At 34.1% G+C, this 12,528-nt stretch overlaps 1 long non-coding RNA gene across 1 annotated transcript; it reads left to right on the top strand.

Annotated features, from left to right (window-relative positions):
• The first annotated feature begins 605 nt into the window (after nt 1-605).
• Nucleotides 606-5,888, top strand: LOC143057740 (uncharacterized). The gene is made up of 2 exons (XR_012972806.1): nt 606-946; nt 4,483-5,888. It is a non-coding gene; the product is annotated as an uncharacterized LOC143057740 (long non-coding RNA).
• Nucleotides 5,889-12,528: the final 6,640 nt, after the last annotated feature.

Raw genomic sequence — 12,528 nt, 5'->3', positions numbered from 1 at the left:
AACATGATGTAGATGTTCTGGAAATTAAGTCTTATGAAAACAAAGGTCAAAAGACTGATACTATAGTTTAATTCAACTTGTTTCATATTGTACTGTACAATGCACGCCATGTGACAAAATCCTCGCGTGTAAACTGTTAAAAAAGCGTGTATTACACGCGAATATCATGTCACTTGACATGTATGCCTGTACATCATCTTAAGGTGGTACCTAACACTACAGGGAGATAACTCTGTAAAATCAGCAGAACGTTTTAATGACGTTGTGTTCATAAGGGAGTATTAAGCTTCTCAATGATCAAAATAAGTGTTTGTCAAACTGCTATATAACCAGTGTAATTTTTCTGATAAAACAGTTGGTTCAAACTTTTTGAAATTTTTATATTTTTGTCAAAGGGTCAAAGTAAATACTTTGTCAACATTTTAAGAAAATTAAAGGAGCCAAATTAATTTTAGTTAAAGTGTTGGGTACCACCTTAACGAATTTATATCACAGGTTCTACAGCAGTAATATTTTCCCCCAAAAAAGGCCTTACAGATACTTTATGATGACTGATTTTTATAGGACCTTGCTTCAAGTAAAAAAAAATTGCAAAGATGGTTGAAATAAAAGCATATTTTGATTCACTAAGTAATTTAAATTTATTCATAAATATATTAATCCTTGTTCTTTACAATTTTAATCTTTTTTTCATAGTTGGTCCTATGGAGTATTGTTGTGGGAGATATTTACACTCGGAGGGAATCCTTATCCATCTGTACCTGTGGAAAGATTATTTGAACTTTTAAAAGAAGGTCATAGAATGGGCAGACCTCCATATGCTTCAGAAATAATTAATAAAACGATGCAGTCCTGTTGGCATGAGAATCCATCAGGGCGACCATCTTTCAATAACCTTGTTATTGATTTTAATCAAATGTTGACCTCTATGGACAACAGAGGTGAAGTAAGTATTTATTCTATAATTATGGAATTATCAGAAAAAATAAATAGTCAAAATGGTTTTTTTTATAAATTCATTTAAAGTTTGATATTTACTTTATAAATCTTGTTCCCAAATATATGTCTATATTATACAAATGTCAGTGTAATTTTGTATGTATTTTCTGTTAGGCCAGGGTTTTTCAATTTTGCTGGTTTACATATTTTTCTCATTAAAAAGTCAAGTTGGTCGGTAGGAAAAAAAAGTAAAAAATATCTTTCAAGACCACAAATATGTAAAAAAAAATATGTTTCACATTTCTAGCAATATGAGAGGTATGCTATTTTGTCATCATTTCTTAAATTCGTTATCCTTGAAATATAATTACTCAACAGTTATAAACAAAAAATGCATGGTATTCTCATCCAAGTTTTGTCCACAGACAAAGACAACATTATATTGTCATTTCACAAACAGATCCTCATAGTTGTCTTCCTGGAATTCATCAGTTGTCATGCATTCCTGTTTGAATATCAATAATGTGGTCATTTTAATAAATTTCCTGTTACAAAACTTTGAATTTTTCGAAAAACTAAGGATTTTCTTATCCCAGGCATAGATTACCTTAGCCGTATTTGGCACAACTTTTTGGAATTTTGGATCCTCAATGCTATTCAACTTTGTACTTGTTTGGCTTTATAAATATTTTGATATGAGCATCACTGATGAGTCTTATGTAGACGAAACACGCGTCTGGCGTACTAAATTATAATCCTGGTACCTTTGATAACTATTTGATATCCAAAAGGAAGATTTTTATTTTTTTATTATTTATGAAACAAGAAAATTCCAAATTATTTTAACTTTAACTTGATGACTTCCATGTTTTGACAGGTTCATTTAATCTTTGAGATGATACATCTTATGGAATTATGACAAAAAAGTGAAACAAACTTATTGTTATGGGTTTTGAACACAGGTTTCTCTCATCAAAATTATTTGGCTATTTTTAGCTCACCTAGCCTGAACTTTTACAAAAATCTTCTCCTCTGAAACTACTGGGCCAAACTTAACCAAACTTGGCCACAATCATCATTGGGGTAAAGTGTTTAAAAGATATAACCAAAATGGCCTCCATAGCTAAAAATAGAACATAAGGGTAAAATGTAGATTTGGCTTAAATCTCTGAAACCAAAGCATTTACATCAAATCTGACATGGAGTAATATTGTTAATCAGGACAAGATCTGTCTGCCCTGACATTTTCAAATGAATCAGACAACCTGCTTCTAAATTAGTAGTTTTAAGTAATGAACTCAAAATCGTTCAATTTTTTTTATGTCATTTTTAGCTCACCTGGCCCGAAGGGCCAAGTGAGCTTTTCTCACCACTTGGCGTCCGTCGTCCGTCGTTGTCGTCCGTCGTCGTCCATCGTCGTCGTCGTCGTTAACTTTTTACATTTTGAACTTCTTCTAGAGAACCACTGAATGGAATGAAACCAAACATGGCATGAATGTTCCTTATGAGGTGCTGACCAAGTGTTGTTACTTTGTAGCCGATCCATCATCCAAGATGGCCGCCAGCGGGGGGACTTAGTTTAACATAGGACCCTATGGGAAATGCATACAAATGACTTCTTTTAGAGAACCACTGAATGGAATAAAACCAAACATGGCATGAATGTTCCTTATGAGGTGCCGACCAAGTGTTGTTACTATGTAGCTGATCCATCATCCAAGATGGCCGCCAGCGGGGGACTTAGTTTAACATAGGACCCTATGGGAAATGCATACAAATGACTTCTTTTAGAGAACCACTGAATGGAATGAAATCAAACATGGCATGAATGTTCCTAATGTGGTGCTGACCAAGTGTTGTTACTTTGTAGCCGATCCATTATCCAAGATGGCCGCCAGCGGGGGACTTAGTTTAACATAGGACTCTATGGGAAATGCATACAAATGACTTCTTTTAGAGAACCACTGAATGGAATGAAACCAAACATGGCATGAATGTTCCTTATGAGGTGCGGACCAAGTGTTGTTACTTTGTAGCTGATCCATTATCCAAGATGGCCGCCAGCGGGGGACTTAGTTTAACATAGGACCCAATGGGAAATGCATACAAATGACTTCTTTTTGAGAACCACTGAATGGAATGAAACCAAACATAGCATGAATGTTCCTTATGAGGTGCTGACCAAGTGTTGTTACTTTGTAGCCGATCCATTATCCAAGATGGCCGCCAGCGGGGGACTTAGTTTAACATAGGACTCTATGGGAAATGCATACAAATGACTTCTTTTAGAGAACCACTGAATGGAATGAAATCAAACATGGCATGAATGTTCCTAATGTGGTGCTGACCAAGTGTTGTTACTTTGAAGCTGATCCATTATCCAAGATGGCCGCCAGCGGGGGACTTAGTTTAACATAGGACTCTATGGGAAATGCATACAAATGACTTCTGTTAGAGAACCACTGAATGGAATGAAACCAAACATAGCATGAATGTTCCTTATGAGGTGCTGACCAAGTGTTGTTACTTTGTAGCCGATCCATTATCCAAGATGGCCGCCAGCGGGGGACTTAGTTTAACATAGGACCCTATGGGAAATGCATACAAATGACTTCTTTTAGAGAACCACTGAATGGAATGAAATCAAACATGGCATGAATGTTCCTAATGTGGTGCTGACCAAGTGTTGTTACTTTGTAGCCGATCCATTATCCAAGATGGCAGCCAGCGGGGGACTTAGTTTAACATAGGACTCTATGGGAAATGCATACAAATGACTTCTGTTAGAGAACCACTGAATGGAATGAAACCAAACATGGCATGAATGTTCCTTATGAGTTGCTGACCAAGTGTTGTTACTTTGTAGCCGATCAAGATGGCCGCCAGTGGGGGACTTTTGAATGAAATTAAACATAGCCTGAATGTTCCTTTCCGTATGAGGTTGTGTTGTCACTTTTAGCCAAATTTATATTTTTTTATATGATTTCAAAAACCCAAGTAGAATCAGGTGAGCGATACAGGCTCTTGAGAGCCTCTAGTTTGAAATCCCGGACATGCGCAGAAATGTACAATGTACTTTCTTTTTCCGGTCTCGTTTGTATGAAACTTTGAGTAAAATATATATTTATCAGTCTAGTATAAAATAGGAAGGAACGCGCAATACCAATTTCATTTTTAATAATTCCTTGATATGAAAAAACGTTACCTGATGATAGCGTTTCTTTGTTTACATTGCATATGACGTCATAATTTAAATAACGTCACAACTAAAATCCTTAACAACAGAACCAAAATCGGAAACGTTACGGTATTTCCGTTTCTTTTTTTTTAACAAATGTTTAAGTTACAAAAAAATAATTCATACAGACTTCGTCCCCATTTACAGGTAATGCCTGCCTCATATTAGTTTTAAGTAAACTTTGCCATTTTTAGCTCACCTGGTCTGAAGGGCCAAGTGAGCTTTTCTCATCACTTTGCATCCTGCATCTTTAACTTTTAACTAAAGTTGTAATACTTCTTCAAATATATTTTTTTTTATTTCAGGAATATCCAAATCTAGATGAATGTAACAGTATACATCCCATCATATCATCATGATCATAGTCTCTCTCATGTACGAGGCATTCACTGACAACTGTGTTTTATACTAATAGGCATGCAGTGATTGTTTCATTATCTCAATCATCTAGATCATCTTCCACATATTGAATTATACTTGACTTCAAAGACAAAGAAATACTACTAGTATTAGAAATCCAGTGTCTGTGATTTTTTTTGTGATTTGTGTTGACAAGGATAAATATGTTTAATCATGTAAAGTACAGGAACTTATTTCAAATGGAAACGTCCAAAGTTTTTGATGGGAATTTATATCAATTGTGACGAAAATGCGTTCAAATGACGACAAACGAACTTCAAATTGTGATCTTTTGAGAAATAATGAAATTCAAATGCGAACTGTCCGGGAGTATTAAACAAATTATTTAGATCAAATGACGAAACTATACGTCTGGTTGTTGAAATGCCAACTGACTAATTTTACAGCAAAAATGTTGTTTTATAGTTATGATCTGTAAAATTTTCATCATTTTTCCACATTTTCTATATTAAATTTTACAACAAAATTAAGCTAACAATACACAGGATTGTCAATATAGTTTTTTCTGTTTTATCATTCTGAAAGTAGAAATTATGCAGGCACAATACTGTTTTTTATTGGCTCATGCTTTGCAACATTATACACTATTTTATATATGATTTTGGTTATACTGTTGAATTACTTGAGTATACATTTCAATGAATACATTGTCAAATTTTGATTATTTAGAAGAATGAAAATAAGTAGAACTTGGACCTGTGTATGCAAAAAAATGAACGCTCTAATTGAAAAAGATAATTAAGTTTAAAATACAATTTAAGACATATAACACTTGGAAAAAATGATGTGCAAATATAAAAAAGAAGATGTGGTATGATTGCCAATGAGACAACTATCCACAAAAGACCAAAATGACACAAACATTAACAATTATAGGTCACCGCATGCCCTTCAACAATGAGCAAAGCCCATACCGCATAGTAAGCTATAAAAGGCCCTGATAAGAAAATGTAAAACAATTCAAACGAGAAAACTAACGGCCTTATTAGGAATGATGAATCAAACAAAACAAAAACAGCCTGTGTCAAATGGGTACAAATCATGCAATAGAAGAAAGTATTAATGTAATCATGATACAAATTATGGACCACTTGGTGTATATATATATATATAACGTGACGGTACCCAAATTGCACCTATTTTGACAGTTTTTTCACCTACGTTTTTTTATGATAAAGACAAAAATTTCCATTCTGTGTTTATTTTGTAGCCGTATCCTTCTTTATTATAGAAGTACACCAATTTCATTTTTAATCCATATGGAATCATAGAAAAATTGGTCTAAACTGACCTCCAAACCATCAATGATTCTGAAATGAGGAGTACCCAAATTGCATCCATGCTTAAATTCGCACTGTCAAAATTGTAATAACAGAGCTTTTTTTTAATTTCTTCAAATATTTTGAACAATTGGATATTTGTCCATGTTTTCTCTTTATTTTTTTTTAAATGGATACTTGTAACATATTGTATTTGATCATTTTAAAAAGATGACGTTTTGATGACGTCGCATGGTGACGTTTCAGTACATTTTGCTTTTTTAGTAAACACTTCACCTGTTGATAAATACTGTGAACGTTTTGTGCATATCTAAATAGTTTTACCTATGTTGAAAGATGTGCATAGTATGTGTAAATTTTCATTTAAATTCATACATGTGTACATATTAAAGAATCATAGCAGATGCAGTTTAGCAAGAGGAAATGAGAAGTTTAAGGTAAATGAAATGTGTTTAAGACAACCTTATGCTAAGCTTTTATCCACACACGGTACCAATAATAGCCAATTGCCTAAGGTTGCTTTGACCCGAATCCCCAGGTGGTAAAAGGTGGGACTATTTTAGTTGAGTTCCAAAGTTATGGTAGGGTGAAACAACCTCCTTTATTCTGCAATGCATAAAAAAAAATCCCCTCGGGAAAGGTTTTGTCCACACTTAGTACAAATGATGGGACCAAGGTGGGTAAGGTTTTATAAGGTTTAAAGTTTGGGTAGTGTTACCACCTCCCACCTTTAATTTATCAAAAATTCCCTACGGCACAGCTTTGTCAACAATAAGTACAAATGATAGGGAATTACCTAAGGTTGTTTGGACCCAACGACCAAGATGGGTAAAGTGTTTTAACTTTTTTATACGACCGCAAAAATTTTAATTTTTTGGTCGTATATTGGTATCACGTTGGCATTGTCGTCGTCGTCCAAATACTTTTGGTTTTCGCACTATAACTTTAGTTTAAGTAAATAGAAATCTATTCTATGCAATTTAAACAGCAAGACCATAAAAGGAAGGTTTGGATTGATTTTGTAAGTTTTGGTCCCAACAGTTTAGGAATTAGGGGCCAAAAAGGGCCCAAATAAGCATTTTCTTAGTTTTCGCACTATAACTTTAGTTTAAGCAAATAGAAATCTATGAAATTTTGACACAAAGTTTATGACCACAAAAGGCAGGTTGGGATTGATTTTGGGAGTTGATTGAGGTGCCAATTTGGGGTAGGGTGACCCTACCACTTCCCCTCTTTAATTTATAAAAAAAATCCCTGCGGCAAAGGTTTTGTCCTCATAAGGTACAACTGGTAGGTTATTGCCTGGACCTATAAACCCAGGTGAGTTAAGCTATGGAAATATTTTGATTGAGGTCCCAAGTTAAAAGAATACATGTCAGTTTTCAAATCCCATGTACAGAATAAGGATAAATCATGGATATCTAAAAAAGAGGGACGAAAGATACCAGAGGGACAGTCAAAATGCCAACGAGGTTCAGGTTTTGCTTTTCTTATTTTAAATGCTTCATGGGAATATAATATACAGCATTTTTATATTTAGAGAGCTTATATTCTTCTGCATTTTTTAATCTCCTCTATAAATAAAACTAACCTTTGAAGTACATTATCATAACATTAAAATAAATTGCAAAAAATACCAAGTGGTCCAAAACAAGATATTTATAAATATCTTCGAAGTTGGGATTGAGAACTTTGTTTTCCTAAAACATATCTTTTTTGCAGTTAAGCAAGGTACTTAAATTGAAGAAAATACAGTTCTAAAATTAACATTGTTGACCTCAAGTAAAAATTGAATGTATTGTAAAAAAAAACAATAGAGCTGAAAAACGCTCAGTGGTCAATTGTGTGATTGAACAGTATTGAACATTTATTGAACATGTAAACATTTTGAGATGAACAGTTTTCGAATGATTTAATGTATTGTTATTCTTATCTGTTATTGATTATAGTATCTAATAAAAAAAAATATAAATCTTTTGCAATTTTCTTTATACATATGCATGTGCTTTATGGTTTCAAAAGGGTTAGAAATGCGTTCATTATATATGTTCCGGACCATATGAGTATTTGGACCATACGGGTATGGTCATGACCATATGAGTATAATACTCGTTTGGTTATTAACGGGCCGGACCAGATGAGTATTTGGACCATATAGGTATATTTTTTTTTTCAAATTACATTATAAAAGAGGGACGAAAGACACCAAAGGGACAGTCAAACTCATTAATCTAAAACAAACTGACAACGCCATGGCTAAAAATGTAAAAGACAAACAGAAAAACAATAGTACACATGACACAACATAGAAAACTAAAGAATAAACAACACGAACCCCAACAAAAACTAGGGGTGATCTCAGGTGCTCCGGAAGGGTATATAATGTTTCAATAATACAAAAACTTTATCTAAAAACATAACAATTTTTTAATTTTATAATCCAAAAACTTCGTAAAAATTGAATATTGATGCCATAGTTAGTTTTCATCGCTAGTTGCATTCGTGCATGTAGGCTTGGTTGACATTCACTTCCACACAGTATCATAGCTTTGTGTCTCTGTTGGTAACTGTTGGTTCTTAGAGGTGAAATTACCCTAATAGAATATATGTACCCGTTTCAGCGCTCGACTGATACCCTGTTACTTATTCTTTCCTTATTCGCTTTTAATGCGCAGGGTATACGTTGCACCTTGAAATAAATCGTTTTTTAATTGTGTTCATTTCTCTGGTGGTAATAATGTGTTCTAATCGATTTATTCCAAGGTGCAGCGTATACCACGCGTGTTAAAATCGAATAAGGAACGAATAAGTAACAGGGTATCAGTCGAGCGCTGAAACGGGTACATATGTTCTATTAGGGTTATTTCACTTCTAAGAACCGACAGTTACCACCAGAGACACAAAAATATTTCTTTTTTAAAGTGTAACGCATAACACACGTTTTAAAAGCGAATAAGGAACGAATAAGTAACAGGGTATCACTGAGTCGAGCGCTGAAACGGGAAGATATGTTCTATTAGGGTTATTTCACCTCTAAGAACCGAAATGGGTACATATGCGCTAATAGTTTTTTTTCAACTCAGAGAACACATAATTACCACCAGAGACATGAACACAAATTAAAAAACGATTTATTTCAAGGTGCAACGTAAACCACGCGTATTAAAAGCGATTAAGGAACGAATAAGTTAACCGAGCGGGTCATTTCATCTTTAAGAACACATTTCATCTCTAAGAACACATTGTTATAACCAGAGACATGGACACAATTGAAAATCCTTTTCTAAAAGGTGCAACATACAACAAACGTATTATAAGTGAATAGGTAACGAATAGGTAACAGGGTATTAACCGAGAGCTGGAACTGGTACATGCACGCTAATAGGGTCATTTCATCTCTAAGAACACATTGTTACCACCAGAGACATGGACACAATTGAAAATCCTGTTCTAAAAGGTGCAATGTACAACAAACGTATTAAAAGTGAATAGGTAACAGGGTATTAACCGAGCGCTGGAACGGGTACATCCGCGCTAATAGGGTCATTTCATCTCTAAGAACACATTGTTACCACCAGAGACATGGACACAATTGAAAATCTTTTCTAAAAGGTGCAATGTATAACAAACGTATTATAAGTGAATAGGTAACGAATAGGTAACAGGGTATTAACCGAGCGCTGGAACGGGTACATATGCGCTTATAGAGTCATATCACCTCTAAGAACCCAAATTTACCACCAGAGACAACAAAACAATGGAAAATCATGTTTTAAAAGGTGCAACGTATATGATACACGTATTATAAGCGAGTAATGGAACGAATTAAACAAGGTTATAGCATGCTCCGAAACGATGTACACCCTGCTAACATGTTTAACCCCACCACATTATGTTAGTATGTGCCTGTCCCTAGACAAGAGCCTGAAATTAAGTAGTTATCGTTTGTTTTTGTGTTACATATTTGTTTTCCGTTTATTTTTTTGTGTATGAAATACGGCCGTTAGTTTTGTTGTTTGAATTGTTTGAGATTGTCATGTCTGGGCCTTTTATAGGTTTGGGCTATGCTCATTGTTGAAGGCCGTACAGTGACCTATAGTTGACAATATCTGTGTCATTTTGGTCTATTGTGGGGTGTTGTCTCATTGGCAATTATACCACATCTTCTTTTTTTATACAAGCGCTAACACGGTGATTTCATCCCTTCGAACCAAGATCCATCTTCAAACATACGGACATAAAGCAGTTTTTTTTTTTAAAAAGGAGGAAGGCTATCAAAAATCGAATAAGTAACGAATAAGGAATAGGGAATAAGTAACGAATAGGTAACGATAGGGAATAGGGAATAAGTAACGAATATAGGTAACGAATAGGGAATAGGGAATAGGTAACAAATAGGGAATAGAGAATAGGTAACGAATAGGGAATAGAGAATAAGTAACGAATAGGTAACGATAGGGAATAGGGAACAAGTAACGAATAGGGAATAGGGAATAGGTAACGAATAGGGAATAGGAAATAAGCAGTGTAAGTTTCAGTTAGATATTATTTCTCATTTTGAAATGAAACAAATGACATACAAAAATGATCCTTTGTCATCATTTTATTTTTACTATAAGATTTTGTCAAATAAGCAGTGTAAAAAATTCTAACTTCATTGCAGAGGCTTGTATAGGGTATATTGGGATACGGAATATTTGCCATTTTAATTTTAGGGATATGGGATATTTGTCCTAAAAGTAAATGGGATATGGGATATTGATGCATTTATAAGGATATTGAACTTTTAAAAAACATGAAAAAAAAATATGTGGAATTTAAAAGTTAAGTACAGAAATATTTACATCTCACTTGATAGTCCTTGATAAAATTGCCCAAAAAAAGTTTAATATTAAAGGTCATTTTAGTGCTTTGTTGATTTTAATTGAGTTTATGGTCGTTTTATTTAAAAGTCATCCAAACCCAAGCGAAAAGTATTGATTTATATGCTCATGTGTAATGATAACTTTAAAAGTATTTGTTTTGCTTTCCATACTTCGTTCCTTATTGTTAATTTTCCTTTTTAGCTTACCTTTCCAAAAGGAAATGTGAGCTTTTGCCATCACTTGGCGTCCGTCGTCGTCCGTCCGTCGTAAACTATTTCAAAGATCTTCTCCTCTGAAACTACTGAACCAATTCAAACCAAACTTCATCTGATTGATTCCTAGGATATCTAAAATAAAGTTTGTGTTTTAATTCTCATTTCATAAAAAAACATGGCCGTCATGGCTAAAAATAGAACATAGGGGTAAAAGGCAGTTTTAGCTTATAACTCAAAAACCAAAGCATTTAGAGCAAATCTGACGGAGTAAAATTGTTTATCAGGTCAAGATCTATCTGCCCTGAAATTTTCAGATGAATCAGACAACCGATTGTTAGGTTGCTGCCTCTGAATTGGTTATTTTAAGGAAATTTTGCTGTTTTTGGTTATTATCATGAATATTATTATAGATAGAGATAAACTGTAAACAGCAAAAATGTTCAGCAAAGTAAGATGTACAAATATGTCAACATGACCGAAATGGTCAGTTGACCCCTTTAGGAGTTATGGCCCTTTATAGTCAATTTTTAACCATTTTCTGTAAATCTTAGCTATCTTTTACAAAAATCTTCTCCTCTGAAACTACTGGGCCAAATTTAACCAAACATGGCCAAAATCATTATTAGGGTATTTAGTTTAAAAATTGTGTCCGGTGACCCGGCTAACCAACCAAGATGGCCGCCATGGCTAAAAGTAGAACATAGGGGTAAAATGCAGTTTTTAGCTTATAACTCAAAAACCAAAGCATTTAGAGCAAATCTGACACGAGGTAAAATTGTTTATCAGGTAAAAATCTATCTGCCCTGAAATTGTCAGATGAATCGGACAACCCGTTGTTGGGTTGCCGCCCCTGAATTGGTAATTTTAAGGAAATTTTGCTGTTTTTGGTTATTATCTTGAATATTATTATAGATGTAGATAAACTGTAAACAGCAATAATGTAATGCTTTGGGTATACAATGTTTTTTTATACTTTCATCATAAATTATATTATGAACACGAGACAAACGAGACATTTCAGTGTGTCCACTCTTGTTTTTGCTTTTGAAGAAGATATGACAGAATCGAAGAACCATTTATATAAATTGAAAACCCAAAATAATCATTCATGGAAGATTTAAGCAAAAAATTTAAGGTGAGCGATTCAGGCTCTTAAGAGCCTCTTGTTTAAATGGTGATGTTCCTTTGGTACTATCTTACGGTGTTTGTATATCACAACTCCTCCGCTTTGCCCGTGTCTGTTGTAACGTTTTGGATTTTAATGAACGAAATATATGTATTACTGGTAAATTATTAAGTCAGGGATTTCGTTACCACAAATCACTTAAAATCTTTACTAAATGATTCTAGATTTGGTTTTGAAGTTTGGTTCTACCTGTAGAAAACTTATTTCCAAAGGGATAGCACATCCTCATTTTTACGGAGATGTTGTTTACCGTGCTGCTGGATGTGTAATGATTGATAATTTAGTCTCAGATGCATTACTTTTTATTAGTTGTAATTGGCATTGAACTAGCTGTCAGTAACTGCGAGTACTCTCAGATCTGTACTGAGTGTCTTTTTTTATGGGA

Source organism: Mytilus galloprovincialis, chromosome 13 (genome assembly GCF_965363235.1).
Source record: "Mytilus galloprovincialis chromosome 13, xbMytGall1.hap1.1, whole genome shotgun sequence".
Taxonomy (NCBI): domain Eukaryota; kingdom Metazoa; phylum Mollusca; class Bivalvia; order Mytilida; family Mytilidae; genus Mytilus; species Mytilus galloprovincialis.
The sequence above is the reverse complement of the archived record's forward strand: the minus strand, read 5'-3'. Positions and strand labels throughout refer to the sequence as shown.